The following is a 16,604-nucleotide window of genomic DNA, read 5'->3' on the forward strand; positions in this document are numbered from 1 at the left end:
TCCATGGATGGCGACTCTGAGTTATTTTTAGATATATCTCGGTTTCGAGCCCTGGCTCCGGATCAAGATATATCTCTTTCTTTTTGTATCGCCACTCGTGCTATGCTGTGAGGGTGGTATCCGTTTCGAGAGTTCCTTGGCAGAGCTCTCCTTCACGTTGTGGAGATCTTAGAGGATTGCTGTGGGGACCTCGCGTCCCTCGCCGCACTCGTCCTCGGATCGGGTTCCACAGTTTGATCAGCGAACGGATCGAAACAGTGTCGTAGTTTAAACCTGTAAAGGGGGTAAATAATCTGCAGAGGGGGTGTATTTTCGAAAATCAAATAATGGCTTTTTGTCTTTCTCCTAATAAGACAAAGCGGGAAGGGTGCGATTATTAATTCGCGCGCCTTATCAAAAATAGTAGTGCCATTATCAACAGCCTTCTTTTTATATATAAAAAAAAAATCAGAAATTCGAAACTAAAAAAACATTTGAAAACTTTAAAAATATCAAAAATATTTGAAAAACATAAAAAACCTTTAAAAAAATCTAAAGTGTTGAGTGTTTCTTTTAGAAGTGTAGTTTGAGAGTTCGTTCGAACTACGTTGGCTTGATCCTCTTTCACGAGGTACGTAGTGCAGCTTGGGATTCATGTCCCAAGTCCAGCCAAACTTTGTTAATAAATGCTTTAACCCTTTTTCTTCAAAACCTTGTTTTCAACAAGATCTTCCTCTAGAGTTAGGAGTTTGTCCTAGATAGAGAGTTTTAGAGTTAGGAGTTTGTCTTTTATTTGTTGTGTGCTTGTTTGTGTTGTTTTAGAGTTAGGAGTTTGTCTTTTGTTGTGTGCTTGTTGTGTGTTTGTGTTAGAGTTAGGAGTTTGTCCTAGCTAGGAGCGCCTCCGTCCGGTCAGTTGGCGATTCACATCGCCGACTGATGACTAGGTCTTGGATACGTTAGCAATCCTATTGTTTTCCTTATGGCATACAGCCTAGTTACACGTAGGTTGTAGGAACCACCTGCATTAGCTTAGGGCTAACCTGCATTTAGTTAGGGCATATAGGGTGTCCTAAAATTCACAATTCACTGGAATTTAAATAATCGTACAATAAACTTTAATAATTGGTCCGGTCTTTTAGATCGAGTTTAGGATAGAGGGCTAGGTGTCTTAGGCATCATAGCTTAGAATAGGCGCGAAGAACTACGTTGCCTTGATTCTCGTGGAGGCGGGGATACGTAGGCTTCTTTGGATGAATACCAGACCATCCGAGGACTCGGGCTAATAATTTAGAGTCTTAGGATTTGTTGTTATTGTATTTCTTTTGATGTGTTTTCTTACTTTCTTGTACTGATCTTATACATTTAGCTATAGCTTGCATATGTTTGCATCAGAACTTAGACACCCTTTAGGCATGTCACTCATAACCTAGCTATGCTTAGGTGACACATCTTTCATTTTATTTTATGTGTGTTTATATTCTTTATCCTCAGGAAATGCATGCTTAGGTAGACGACTCCTGAGGATTATTCCCATTTCACATGATTTTTACCCAAACTTCTTTGGAGTTAATGAAAATGGCATAAGAGACCAAGTGTTCGCACTTGGGCGAATTGGGGGCGCTCTTCGGACCTTCTCCATTTGTCATCAGGCACGGACCTTTTGTATCTCTGGTTATCCATTGCAAACAGAGCATTTGTTTTGGTTCCATGGCGCGTCCATGGATGGCGACTCTGAGTTATTTTTAGGTACATCTCGGTTTCGAGCCGTGGCTCCTGATCAGGATGTATCTCATTCGTTTTGTATCGCCACTCATGCTATGCTATGAGAGTAGCACCTATTTCGAGAGTTCCTTGGTAGAGCTCTCCTTCACATGTGGAGATCTTTGATGATTGCTGTGGGGACCTCGCGTCCCTCGGCGCACTCGTCCTCTCGGATCGGGGTCCACACCATCTCAAAAGGAATAGTAGTCTTTTCCATTTTAGACTAACTACAAAAGTAAATATGGAAAGAGTGCACCTGATTGGCGAATCACGAGAACCCAATCCAAGAGTCAAGTCCAAGACCCGAACCGCGAGAACCACAACGAGCCGCGTGAACCGGACGAAGAGAAACCCAATCGGCTGATTGCTGATTGCGTATCGCGAGAACCGAATCGCGGACCAAATCCAAGACTAGTCCAAGAACCGAATCCAAGAGAATTTCGACAACACCTTTCTGCTCAAGAGGGTGCCAGCAAGAAATTCGATCCAAGAGATCAAGCCACGGATGAAATTTGACAAACCCCCAACCAAAATGCCACCCAGCTTCAACTAATTGGAGGTAGAACAAACCACGCCCAAACGAATTTGGAGGTGGAAAGAACCTTTGGAAAGAACCCGCGCCTAAATCTAATTTGATTGGGAAGAGATCCACGGCCAAATCGAATGTAAAGTGGAGGATACCCAAAAAATTTGGGGATAAATAATAGGCGTTTCCCAAACAGAGACGTTTCCAAGGTGGAGATAGGTTTCTGCCAACAAAAGCTCCTCCCAAAAAAAATACTCGGCCAACTGGATTTTACCCAAGGCAAATCCTCTACCAATAAGGATGGTACACATAGCCTTGCAAAGTGAAAAACACATGCCTCTACCAATAAGGATGGTACACAAAACCTTGCAAAGTGAAAAACAAGATCAACTCTTATAAAAAGAGAGGGTATGGTCGGTTAATCTTGATGCACAAGAGTTCAACACAGACCTTCAATCCTTATCTTGTGTGGAGTTGCAAGATGGCCACATCATCTCTTCAAGAGATCTCTGGTACGTACAAACCAAAAATAGTTTGTATAATAGAGGGACGAAAGAGAGGGTTCCTCGATGTATCCAACACGAGCAGAGAGGAACAAACTCCGTGAGAGACGTATCTGTTGTGTATACGTGTTGGGGAATACAAGAGAGAAAGAGTCAATCGACCTCTTCTTTGTCTGGATGTTGGGTAATCGAAGTCGATCAGGGTTTGATAATGCTTCAAGATTGTTAGAGTAATTAGGTCAAGCAAGAGGTTGCATGAAGCATTACACCCAAGGTATCTAATTTGGAATACCAAGTTTGTTGCCTCCAGCCCCTATATATATTAGATACACTAGGGTTTTAATAGGTTAGTGGGCTTTAGCCCAAATAGGTCCACTACACCGGTCCATCATCTTATTGGGCTTATATTAGAACATACATGGGTTATATTATATACCCAACATTTAAAATGTTTGTTGATCTTCTTCAATTACATTGAATAAATTGATATATTGCATTCAAAATGCTTGTTGTTTTCTTCAAATATGTTGCATGCACTGATTTCCTCTCGTGCATGATAAATTCCTGTCTATATAGGTTTCTATTAGCTGGCATGGGATTAGGCAACCTGCCTGGCTATAAGCTCATTACGTGGTTAAAAAGGATTTCAAATATTGAGGAGCAGTAGACCGATTGTCGTTGGATCCCTGAGTGAGAGGATCACCAGAGTGGGACTCATTTTCAGTTTTAGCCACATCTTTTCAGTTTATTTAAGACATTTTACTTGAGGTATTGGTAATGAACGTTAGAGATGATTTTGAACTCGTCATGTCATACTTGATCTTAATGTTTTAAATAGATTTTATTTCTGCAAATTTATTTAGCAGCTCTGTATGTTGTGTATGGAAAAGCGAGATGCCTTGCATGCTCATGGGAGCGACCCTATGACTGTTTGACGGCAGTCGCACATGCTAGTAGGGTTCTTGGGTCGGGGCGTGACATATATGAAATGTATGAACCGGTAAATCATAAAAAAATAGAAGGTTCAACCCTCCTAACTATGCTTCAACCCTTTCAAGTATCTCTCAATCTCAATTTATTGCTTCTTACTTTCCCTCAAGCTGTTCCTTGTCATTACCTTGTATAATTCATCCGTGTAATGGGTCACGGACTTAGTGTCTTGCATCCAGTACTTGTTGATAGTTAAAGGGGAGAAATTCATGACAAATCACTATTTAAACTCTGCCCATGATGCAATGTAAATAACCCATTCCCCATTCACTTGTTGTCCTAAGGTGTGTACATTTGATCAACTGAAATTAATTCCAAGGTCGAGCTGAATTGGGTGACCTTACTGGGATAGTCCAATAGCACCAGTAATTTATGAGTTGTGGAAGTCTTGAGAAAAAATGCACATTAAAACCCGCTCCATAACAGAACAAAAACCCTCCAAAACATGTCTACAACTTTCCAAACCAAGTCAGAGAAACTTAGATATGTCGACACTCTGTGACGTATTCTAAGAAGAAACCATCCGGAAACCATAATTTTACTCTCTGCGCCTCAAACCTATGATGCCACGATGTGCTCATTCCCTTGAACTAACAATTTTATTATCAATTTACCATACTACCCTCAGATGAGTGCGAAAAAACAAAAACCCCGAAGCCCATTCTGGTCAAATAGTTAAAATTGAGAGTGGTAGTTGTGCCATCGCTATCTGAAAGTCAGATAGAATAATAGAAAAAAGTGATATCTATTCGCCCAACATCTTACTAATATATAACGAAGACAACTCTCTTTGTATTTTCTCTGAAGAAAATATGAGTTGCTGGGAAGCTGGAATTTCCATATTAATGGGTGTAATCCTGAGGAAGAGTATTTGCAAATTTCAAGAACTTGGGCATTTCATTACAAACTTCATCTCAGTTGTTGTAACAACGATCCGGTTTTCCGGTGTGGTATTCCGGCGACCAACGCCAGTTTCCCGGTGGCACTCTCCCCGTTCGTCGATGATCGCTAGGCATGACAGGTAGATTTTATTTTTATTATTTTCAGAGAGATAGTTAATTGTGTTTTTGAAGTGGACGTACGTGAGGATGTTGTAGATTCTCACACGATGTCTTTATTGAAATATGATATCTTTTTGGTGGTTTTGCATGTTGGTGTTGGAATTTGTACTATTTATTCAGACTTTGATTAATGAAGAGGTGTTTTTTTTAATGGAATTATGGTGACCCAAATTAAATTGAATCTTTTATTGAGGGTTGTAGCCTTTGGAGTGGGTGCATTTGAGGGAAGGGGATGGTTCTTTTAGTGGGTGAAGAATTTTTGGGTCAGATATTGAGGTTAAAGTTGCTTGTTTGTCGTCGCTAAACAGGTTTTTAATTTTGTTAAGATAATTTTGTTGTTAATTAAGTTTGTGACATCTGGTTACATTTTCTAAACTTGACTCCGATGGGTATAGGGAACTTAAATGGTTCGACAAACTGCATCCTCCCAGTGAGGGATTTTTTAAGCTGAATTTTGATGGTTCAAGTTTGGGGAACCCAGGGCCGGTTGGAGTAGGTAGTCTCCTTCGCGACCATGTCAGCCTTTTGAGTTGGGCTTTCTCAGGCCCCATTAGATCCAATGAGGCGGAGATTAGGGCAGTTCATCAAGGAATAAGGATGATAGACCTTAGCATGATCGGGTCTTCGTGGAAGAGGACTCCCTCAATGTAATAAATTTTTTGAAGGGGAGCCTTTCCCAATCTTTAGCTGATGAGATTTTTGAGTTGGGGATTCCTTAATCTCTTCTCATCATGTTAGGCAATCGGCAAATAGTGAGGCTGATCATCTAGCTAGGGAGGGGGTCATTAGAGCGGCATTAGAAGTGTTTGACTTCCTCCCTCCATGACATAGTGCGTATGGCAATTGTTTTGGGGTCTATAGATTTTTTTTCTCTTTTTATTGGTTTATTATCATGATCGGCTCAATCGCTGAGTTTTTCCGTTCGCTTTCTTTTGCAATATAATTTTTTGTCATTAAAAATAAAGAAATTAGAAACTTAAACTGGTAAAATTTTGTAATTGTTAAAGGGGACGAAAAGTTGAAACCAATGCAAAAAGAAATTATAATGGAATATGCAATATATATGATAAAAATTTGTTAGCTAAAAATGTTAATAAGCGAATCGAAGAATGGGTGTAGAAAGTCTAAGCTGACAGAATGGGTGATGCAAATAGTTTACTCATTGAATGATCAAATTAGCTTAAAATAACTTGTGGACAAGATAGCACTACAAGAAAAGCAAGTTTTACCGGCATAAATCTCCTAGAGTTCTCTTAAAACAGCCAAGAGAAATTGTTCTTCCCGACATATAACATAGATATAACTTAATATCTCGACGGTCATTAAAAAATTCTGGGAGAAATCATTTATCCTGGTGGTTTTAAGTGACCCCTACCTTCTCGCCCCTTTTTTCTTTCCCATCTCTTCCCACTCCCGGGGTGAAATCTGATCATCGCATCGATTGAGGACAAGAAGAAGAAGAAGAAGGAAAAAGATCAGGTGCATTTTTTCTATTAATTAAATAGCACCCTGCTATAATTTAAAATTACTCAAATAGCACTCTAGAACTAAATAAAAGATTCTTTTTAACACTAATGATAGGCCCCATCTTCCTAGCTAAGACCTTGATTCTCAATTTCTCATGAAGGATGGTAGCCATCACCCCTCACATGTGCTAATGAGCTATTATTAGCTAAAATAGAAGTTGAATTTAAAGTAGACTTATCAAATGATGACAAAGGAAGGAGAAAACCTTAAGGTTTCTCAACAATAGCGATTCAAGGAAAAAAAAACAGAATAAAATGAAAGGGGAGATAAGCCTAGGAGGGTTTTCAAAAAGAGGACACAAAAATACACCAAGGTAATGATGGATCTTGGCTGCGATAACATGTTAAAAAAGAGGACACAAAAATACACCAAGGTAATGATGGATCTTGGCTGTGATAACATGTTAAAGAAGGTAAGAAGAAGAAACCTTGGAGAGATCACCCAAGTAGTTAGACTAGATGTTGAGAATAAGAACATAAGAAGAAAAGGAAAAGGAAGTAAGAAACAATAGAATTGAAAGAAAATAATACCTAAACTTTGACGTCCAAACCCAAGAGCCCCATGATGCTTAAATATTTTCTTAGCCTGGAATTGTGCTAAGGCCCAGGAGCGGACCTGTAAATTTTATTAATACTTAAAAAAATGATACATCGGTCTTGAGAAACCTATCAAGACAGAACTCAAGACTAATATAAAACAATTTCACACTAAAAAAAGAGAAAAGAAACGAAATCTGATTGAGGAAAAACTATCTTCGTCAAATTGGGTAAGGCCAGTATAACAAATCTGCTCGCTCCTCTCGTTACTTTGGGAAGATCCCTCCATCTGTAGCACTACCAGTTTACTTGAGTAAAACACGCCTCGTTGGCCAAGGCTTTAGACGTACAGTTCATCTCTTGTTAAATGTGAGTTATGGTTGGAGAGAGATCCCGCATTAGCTCATTAATCTTGTTCCAAATATATTTTATTTTCCAAGGTATTGTAGAATATTTATGAACAATAAGATAATAACACAAAGAAAGATAGAAGAGGCTTTTACTATTGGAAGAAGAAATAATGTCACTTATTTTATTCCTTCATTCTACTGTTTCTACATAAACCAAAATAACCTCAATTGCCTTTAAATAGATTGTTGTTGTACGTGTGCAACACCAACACAAAAACTCTCGATATCACAATCCTAATTAAACATTGACTCTAAATAGATAAAGCTCTCACTTTATAAAATATCTACCGACCTTCTAAGAGTTAGTAACAAAAGATAATAACATGAAAATGACTCACAATTCTACTTTAGAATAAAGCAAACCGACTGAACTACAAATACTAAAATCGTGAATGACTTGGGTGACTTGGTGGGCCCCACATGGTTGAACCGTTTGAATTATATTTCCAACACACCCCCTTAATTCAAACCAGGTGAATGATTGTACTCCAATCATATGACAAAATTTCTTGAACTTTTCTTCTGGCAAAGCTTTAGTGAATATATCCGCCACTTGACCTTCAGTGTTGTAATGCTTCAATTCAACTTCTCATTTGGTTGTAACTTCTAAAAATGAAATGATAACGAATCTCAATGTGCTTCGTCCTCCCTTGATGAACTGGATTCTTTGTTTAGGCAATTGTGGACTTGTTGTCACAAAACATCAACGTAGGTCCACTTTGTTCGTCCTTCAAATCATGCAAAATTCTTCGTAGCCAAATTGCTTGACAAGGTGTAGTTGTAGCAGTAATATACTCAGCTTCCGTGCTTGAGAGAGCCGTAGTAAGTTGCTTCTTGGATGCCCATGTTATGACACCCGATCCAAGGCTAAAACAATAGCCTGTTGTGCTTTTCCGATCATTAATGAAACCTGCCCAATCACTATCAGAAAAACAAATCAATTTATTGTTAGTGACTTTTGAGTACACAATACCAAAATTAATTGTGCCTTGGATGTATCTCATAATACTCTTTGCTGCCCCAAAATTATGCTTGCTTGGATTGTTCATAAACCTGGAAATAATGCTAACGGCAAACATAATATCTGGCCTTGTATGAGTTAGATAAATCAAACCACCAACAATGCTTCTAAAATTCTTCTCATCTGCTTTTTTAACCCCATCTTGTAAAGTAAGTTTCTCATTAGTATTCATAGGTGTTTTTGCAGGTGTACAATTTGTCATACCAAACTTTTTCAATATATCCAAAGCATACTTTTTCTGACATAAGAAAATCCCATTAGATCCTTGAATGACTTCAATTCTAATAAAATAATGCAGTAGACCCAAATCTGATATTTTAAAATTTTTTAGCATGCTCTCTTTAAATTCCTCAACCATATCAAGAGAACTCCCAGTGTATATCATATCATCCTCATATAAGCAAATAACTAGGATATCATTACCATGAATTTTAACATAAAGAGTTGGTTCACTAGCACTCTTTTGAAATGAGCTTTCAAGAAAATACCTGTCAATTTTACTATACCATGCTCGTGGCGCTTGTTTAAGCCCATAGAGTGCCTTCTTCAATTTGTACACTTTATGTTTGATGCCTTTGATTTCAAAACCTTGAGGTGTTCCACATACACTTCTTCCTCAAGTTCTCCATTAAGAAAGGCTGATTTCACATTAAGCTGAAAAACTTGCCAATTCTTTTGAGCTGTTAAAGCCAAAACAGTTCTAATAGTATCCATTATAGCAACAGGTGCAAATGTTTCAAAATAATCAATACCTGACTTTTGTGCATAACCCTTTGCAACTAACCGAGTTTTGTGTCTTTGGAGAGAACCATCTGCATTGAACTTTGACTTGTAGATCCACTTAAGTCCAATTGCTTCTTTGTTTGGAGGTAAATCCACCAATGTTCAAGTGTTGTTCTTAGTAATCGCATCAATCTCTTCCTTCATTGCATCACACCATTCTTTTTTTTTCACTGCATCAACAAAACTAGAAGGATCCATTGAAAAACAGGCAAGCTCACATGAATCATAAATATCAGCAAAACTTCTCATTCTCATGGGAGAGGAATCACCAAATGAACTTGGTGACTCATCAGGATTTGGTAAACAAACATCAAGAGAAGGAGTTTCACTTGACGTGTTTCCATTTAGAACACATAAGGGGACTTCAACATCATTTTTCCAATTCCACGTTTATTTTTCATTAAAAATAACATCACGACTTATGATCAATTTTTTGAAAATAGGATCATAAAGTCGGTACCCTTTTGTCTCCACACTATAGCCAACAAAAATACACTTTCTACTTTTATCATCTAACTTTTGTCTTTTTTCAGATGGAATAAAAGCATAGGCTATAGAACCAAAAATTTTAAAATGACTCACATTGAGTTTTCTCCCACTCCAAGCCTCATATGGAGTTTTTTCTTGAACTGCTTTTGTGGAGCTCGATTGCATAGGTACACCACTGTGGCTACTGCTTCAGCCCAATAATCATTAGGCAACCCTTTGTCTTTTAGCAGGCTCCTTGCCACCTCAACAAAGGTTCTATTTTTTCGCTCTGCGACTCCATTTTGTTGTGGGGTATAACTTGCCGTCAATTGTCTTTTGATTCCACTTTCTTTACAGAAATCCTGAAATTCTTTGGAAATAAATTCATCGCCACAATCAGTACGAAAAGTAATAATAGAATGACCACTTTGGTTTTCGATAAGTGTCTTGAACTGTTTGAAGATAGAGAAAGCCTCATCTTTTTGTTTTAGAAAATATACCAATGTCATCCTTGAGTAATCATCAACAAATAGAATGAAATATTTATTCACACTCAAGGATAAAGTTTGCATAGGGCCACAAATATCGGCATATATATTATCATCAACAGCTTATATGCCTTCCAAGACTTACCACTTGAAAATTGCTCACGGTGGTGTTTTCCCAAAACACAAGCTTCACAGACTTTTCCATCATATTTCAAAGAAGGAATACCAACAGTCATATTCAATTTTTGCAAAAAAGACAATCTACCAAAATTCAAATGTCCATATCTCCTATGCCATAACATAGAGTCATCACATGCACTAAAAGCATTGAATACTAGTTTTGAAAACACTAGTGGAAACATCTTGTTTTCTGTCATCTTAATAGACAAAACTAGTTTCATACTTTTCTTATCATAAAGTTGACATTCTCCTTCAAAAATAGCACGATACCCCTTTTTATCAATTGACCCAAACTTAGCAAGTTTTGAGCCAACCCAGGAACATACATAACATCTTGAATTTGTGTTTCTTGCCAACCAGTGTAGAAACCACGATGGGACCATTTCCATGGGCATTAACATGATTGTTATCACCCATCCTTACTCGTGGTTTGACAGTTTCATCTATTTCAAGAAAATAATCCATGTTCCCGGTTATGTGGTTACTACAACCACTATCTAAATACCATATTTCATTATTCAATTCAACATTGGCAGTTAGACATGACAAAAATACGTTATCTTCTTTTTCAACTTTTTCATCACTCTTTCTTTTCATGATAATTTGCTTGTTCCGTAGCCTTTTGATGACATTTTTTTCAATATAACCATACTTTTTGCAATAAAAATATTGTGGTAAATTTCTATTTTGATTTCCACTATCCTTATACCAGCAATCCTTATCACTATGATTTGATCTTTTGCAAATAGAATAAAATAAAGAAGTAGATTCATGGTTACCTCCACTTTAATTTTCTGATAACCACTGAATTGGCCTCTACCTCTTCCTCTGCCGCGAAACTCACCACGTCCACGGCCTCTTCCTCCTCGGAATCCTTTATTTGAATCATCAGATCTTTTCTTCGAATCCACTTTTGATTGAAACACATGTTCTAGTGGATTTTCTATAGTCCTATTCAATCTTTGCTCATGTGCTTGCAAAGAACCCATTAATTCATTCATAGAATATGTAGATAAATCTTTAGACTCTTCTATAGCAGCAACTACATGATCAAATTTATTTGGAAGACTCCTTAACACTTTTTCAACAATTTTTTGATCATCTAATTCCCCCCCCATAAGTTCTAATTTGATTTACAATAGAACTCACTCTAGAGAAAAAAACTTGAATTGATTCAGATTTTTTCATCATCAAATTCTCAAAATCACGACGAAGGATTTGTAACTTAACATAAATTACCTTTGTAGTACCTTGGTATTCTTCTTGAAGCAAATCCCTTGCTTCTTTTGATATAGTTGCAGCCATGATCCTTGAAAATATTGGTTCATCCATGGCTTGTTGGATGAGGAAAAGAGCCCTTGCATCTTTCTTTTTACTCTCCTTCAATTCGTTCTTATGTGCCGTGATCAATCTTTCCGCTTCTGCAAAATTTTCATAACCACTCTCCACCAATTCCCATAATTCATAAGACATACATAGCGTCTCTTCTTAATTGACCAAAATTGAAAATTATCTCTTTTAAATAAAGGAACACTTTGTTGAAAATTTGAAGAATTGGTGTTACCTGCCATGTTGCGAACTTACCGAACCCTTGCCGGTGTTTTCTTAAATTCGCCCTTGCTTTTCTGCACTTTGGAAATCCCAAGACCTTTTGCTTTGATACCAATTTCTAGAATATTTATGAACAAAATATAATAACACAAAGAAAGATAGAAGAGGCTTTTACTATTGGAAGAAGAAATAATGTCACTTTTTTTATTCCTTCATTCTACTGTTTCTACATAAATTAAAATAACCTCAATTGCCTTTAAATAGATTGTTGTACGTGTGCAACACCAACACAAAAACTCTCGATATCACAATCCTAGTTAAACATTGACTCTAAATAGATAAAGCTCTCACTCTATAAAATATCTACCTACCTTCTAAGAGATAGTAACAAAAGATAATAACATGAAAAGGACTCTCACAATTCTACTTTAGAATAAAGCAAACCGACTCAACTACAAATACTAAAATCGTAAATGACTTGGGTGACTTGGTGGGCCCACATGGTTGAACCGTTTGAATTATATTTCCAACAGGTATCCAGAACTTTGATTGGGCTTTCTACTATATATGGTTTTGCTGTTAGATTCCATAGAGATATGGTGCACATCTCTTACAAAGCCTCCCCGGACCTGATCGCTTTCGGTTCCTTTTGGTCGTTCCATCCATGTTTGGTTAATATGTTCTCAGGCTTGGAAGACTCCAGTAAATCATCAAAACTCCTCAACCCTTAGCCATTGTGTCAGCAAGTTTACACCAATTCCATATCTCCAAATCAGCCTTGCATATGTCTTGTTTAAGTTTAGAGTGTTTGTAGTAAGATCGGGAAGCAAAATTTGAACAATAAGTGACAGATGAAACTCAAGGATGGTAAAAGCAAGAGGTTTACCGTAATATCAAAAGAAGTTGAAATTTGAATTGGAACACAAGGAGACTAAGCAAAAGGTTTACCATAATATGTCCAAAAGAAGTTGAAATTTGAATTGCAACGTAGAGAGAGAGAGAGAGAGAGAGAGAGAGAGAGAGAGAGAGAGAGAGAGAGAGAGAGACCATCTGAGCACCATGCATCCACCCACTTAGTGGGTTGTAATTCGAGGAGTCAAAGCGTGTATCCTTTGGGTATAGGCTCTAAGCAATTTCCTTTGGGTGAACCTGGAAAAAATGGCAATCATCACGAAGAACTTGAGAAATATAAGTAAATGCCTAAACTAATAACCACAAAATGCTTTTTTTAGGTCGGTAAGGCGGGGTTAGGCAAGACCCCTACCAGAAATTAGAAAATAGAAGAGGGACTTACAATCGAGTATAGCTAACTGGAATAGGGTTTTTTGATTTTTTTTTTCATAAAACAGTGAAAGATAAGGTTTATTTCAATCTCTCTTGACTCCATCTTTTATTTGCTTGACTCCATCTTTCTTGAAAGTTAGGGTTTCTCCCTCCGACTTGGCGCCTATCTCTCTCTCTCTCTCTCTCTCTCTAGTTCCATGGATTCTTCTCTCTCTCTCTCATAGGGTTAGGGATGATCCTAACCCTCTTGATTTTCTTAATAGGTCAGGTTTTTTACTTTTTAAGAATAAGGTTTGATGGTTTGATAATAGGGTTTGATTTGTCTCTTCTAGGCAGGTTCTTGATATCACACTTCTTTACTGGTTCCTCTTTGCCTTGTTCAGGTATGATGGTTCTGATTTGCTTTTTATTTTTGCATTCTTGATTTTGTAGCTAATGGGTTTTTGGATCTTAGATCAATGAGGAAAAATAACTTGAAATATGTGAGATAGAATGATTGTGTTGATGGGTTTTTGCAGATGAGGTTTCCTTGAAAAGTTGTGTAGACACCCTATTTTAACCGGCCCCTAAAGTGCCAAAAATTGAATAAAGTTCCCAAAACCCGAGTCTCGAAACCAAATTTAGAGTCAAATCCCGAAGCGTCCGTAACTAATCCCGAAATTCCCAAAACCCGAGTTTCGAAACCGAATTCAGAGTCAATTTCAAATTCTCAAAATCGATCTCGAAATTTCAGAAAAATCTAGTCCTGAGTGCGAAAGAACCAGAAAGGTCTAAAATTCCCTCGTTTACAAAACATTTGGAAAACCCTGAAAGAGATACTGATATTGTTTTCCTTCATTCAATGTTGAAGGAGGGTGGCTTATCGAAGCAGAGATGTTCCCATGTCAATTCCCATGTACTCTTAACCCAAAAGAGAAATGGCGAGCTAGGGGAGTGCGCTTTTTAAAAAAAAAAAAATGGTTGTTCTCTTATCATTTACTTAGTTAAACCAGGCTAGAAGGGCAGTTATTTAGACAAGGGATGTGTGCCAATACTAATCCTTTGTGCCATATGAAAAATGGTATATTTGCCCCTCCCCTTTGCCTAACCACCCCTATAGGGTAAAAGAATAGTCATAAATTCATCTACAAGGGGCTGTCCATGGAAAAAGTAGGGGCAACAATGTCATTTCCTGTCTAAAGAGGATCGTTAGGGCTTAAAAAGAGAGGAGTCTTCTTCATTTTGGCAAAGGAGGGGAGCCCCATCATTGCAGTTGCAATAGAAATAGAGGGGAGGAGAGAATTTACAAGAGGAGGGTTTGTGTGAGAGAGAGAGAGAGAGTGAGACAGAGGCAGAGAGAAGGGTTTACCGAATCTGCCGGATCTCCGGTCCAACTCCACCTTCTCCGGCAAAATTGTGCCGGAATCCGGCCTGCTTCCTCTTCCATCTCACCACCTCTACCCCCATCTTCTTAAACCCTATTCTATTTCCCCTTTTCCTACCATCTTCTTCCCCTCCATCATCACCATCAAACCCCTTTCGTTTGCAGAGGGAGTCGAGAGAGAAGCATGGAGAGAAGATCCATTCTCCTCTGGCAAGGTTGCCGGAACTCCGGGTAAATCTCCACCATCTTCTCCGTGCTGATTTCTATTCCCACCAGATCTAACCCATTTTGCCCCAAACCCATCTTACCTTCTTCCAGGTAAAACCCATCCCCTCTTCTCCATCCATCATCTCCAATCCAGCCTCCATACCCTCTTTCTTTTTTTTTAATCTATTCAACCCCCGTTAACAGCCACCACCATCTTCTCCAGTAATATCATCGAAATCCGGCAAACCCCACCAGAATCCGAGCCATCGTCTCTCTCCCTCTATCTTCATTTTCTTCCACCATCACCACTACCATAACCTCGATTTCCACCCTTTTATCTTCATCACAACCATCACCTCCATCCTTGTGACCAATCTGAGCCACCATCTTCTCCGGTAGCATTACCGGAATCCGGTCACTCCCACATTCTCTGACCATCGCACACCTCCATTCTCAACCCTATTTCTTGGCCATTTCATCCATTTTTACTCTCTTATCCAACTCCATGACCCTGTTTTCCCAGCCGAGCCTCCATTAATTTCAGCCACCATCTACTACATTCATCACCCTTTTGAATTCCCATCACCTCCATTTTTTTCGTCAAATGCCCATTTTCTCTGATTACCACCACCCATAGCCACCACTTCTATACCCTTTGCCTCCATTATAGCCACCCACTCCACCGATTGGATCCCCATTTCCTGTCATCCCAGATCTGAAATTGGGTGGGATTAACATAAGAAGAAGAAGAAAAGGGAAAGGAGAGAGATCTGAGAACTCTCTGGTTTTGTGGAAATTGAAGAAAAGGAGAAGAGTTTACTTGGGTGGAAGAAAGATTTTTCTTGGGCATTTTGGGCAAAGAGGAGAAGACGTGGCCAAGAGGTAATATTAGTTCTATCTTCTCCTTGCAATTTCATTTCTTGTTTAATCTTGTGTGGGTAATCTTGGCTTTGATGTTTGCTATGTTTAGCAATTTGTTGCTTTACAGCTTCTTTGACTTCTGTTCCATGATTGGATTTTGGGAGGTATCTGTATGAAACCCATTTTTCTCTTGATTGTCATCTTTCTGCTACTTCCTTTTGATGAATCCTTTAAGTTAGTCCTAGCTATTAGAGTCGTTTTCTAGGGTATACATTTCACTCCCTGTTTTGTTAAATTTAGATAGATTTCATGAAAGGACTACGTACATATGCTCTCTCTGTTGTGTCTAGTATTCTATTGGGCCACAATTGGACATCAGAACCCGTGCAAGGCATCAAAGTTTTCATCCTTGGTTTATAAATGAGAGAGTGTGATCATTGAAATACGGTAAGACCTTCATTGCTCAAATTATGATGATGTACAGTCCATAAGCTGTTCAAGGTCTTTGCAACATAACTCATACACGAGAAGGAGATAACACATGTTCAGTTTCGACATATCGTGTCCCTCTGCCCTGCTATGTGTGAATTGTTGAGCTAATATTTTTCCTAATGATAGATTTCATTTCTTGGTCTAGATTACATTTCCTACCCGTGGTCTTTATTGGAGTGCAACCAAATTGGTAGTGCCATTATCAAATATCGAAATGTGGAGGCCGATCGTGGATCATATATTGTATAAGCCAACACCCATGTGATGCCCCCTTTGGATTCAGATTCTGTCAAGGGGAGAGATCACTTAAAATACAAGTGAACCCTCTATAGATTTCTTAGCCCGTGACCCATTAGCAAATGGAGTTTATATTTCCACTGGAGAAGATGGAAATGTAGTCTCATTCCCAACTTAAACCTCACTTTGATACTCAACTTTTGAAGTGTACCGAGGCTATGTAAGGGCAGGGATCCAATCCCTTGCATCCTTACGTTTTCACTTCCTGACCTTTACAGTAGGCATCTAAAAGACATGTGTATGTTCGGATAGAAATGTCATAGGTTTTGCCCTTTATTCTAATTTCTTGTTCTGGACTTTAAGGGTAACTTGCACA

The 16,604-nt window shown here is 38.3% G+C and overlaps 1 pseudogene; it reads right to left on the reverse strand.

The window, feature by feature from the left end:
• Positions 1–7,964: 7,964 nt before the first annotated feature.
• On the reverse strand, positions 7,965–9,028 carry LOC143850050 (secreted RxLR effector protein 161 pseudogene; annotated as a pseudogene).
• Positions 9,029–16,604: the final 7,576 nt, after the last annotated feature.

Source organism: Tasmannia lanceolata, unplaced genomic scaffold (assembly GCF_043159265.1).
Source record: "Tasmannia lanceolata isolate RefF3 unplaced genomic scaffold, GAP_Taslan_0.1 ptg000018l, whole genome shotgun sequence".
Lineage (NCBI taxonomy): Eukaryota > Viridiplantae > Streptophyta > Magnoliopsida > Canellales > Winteraceae > Tasmannia > Tasmannia lanceolata.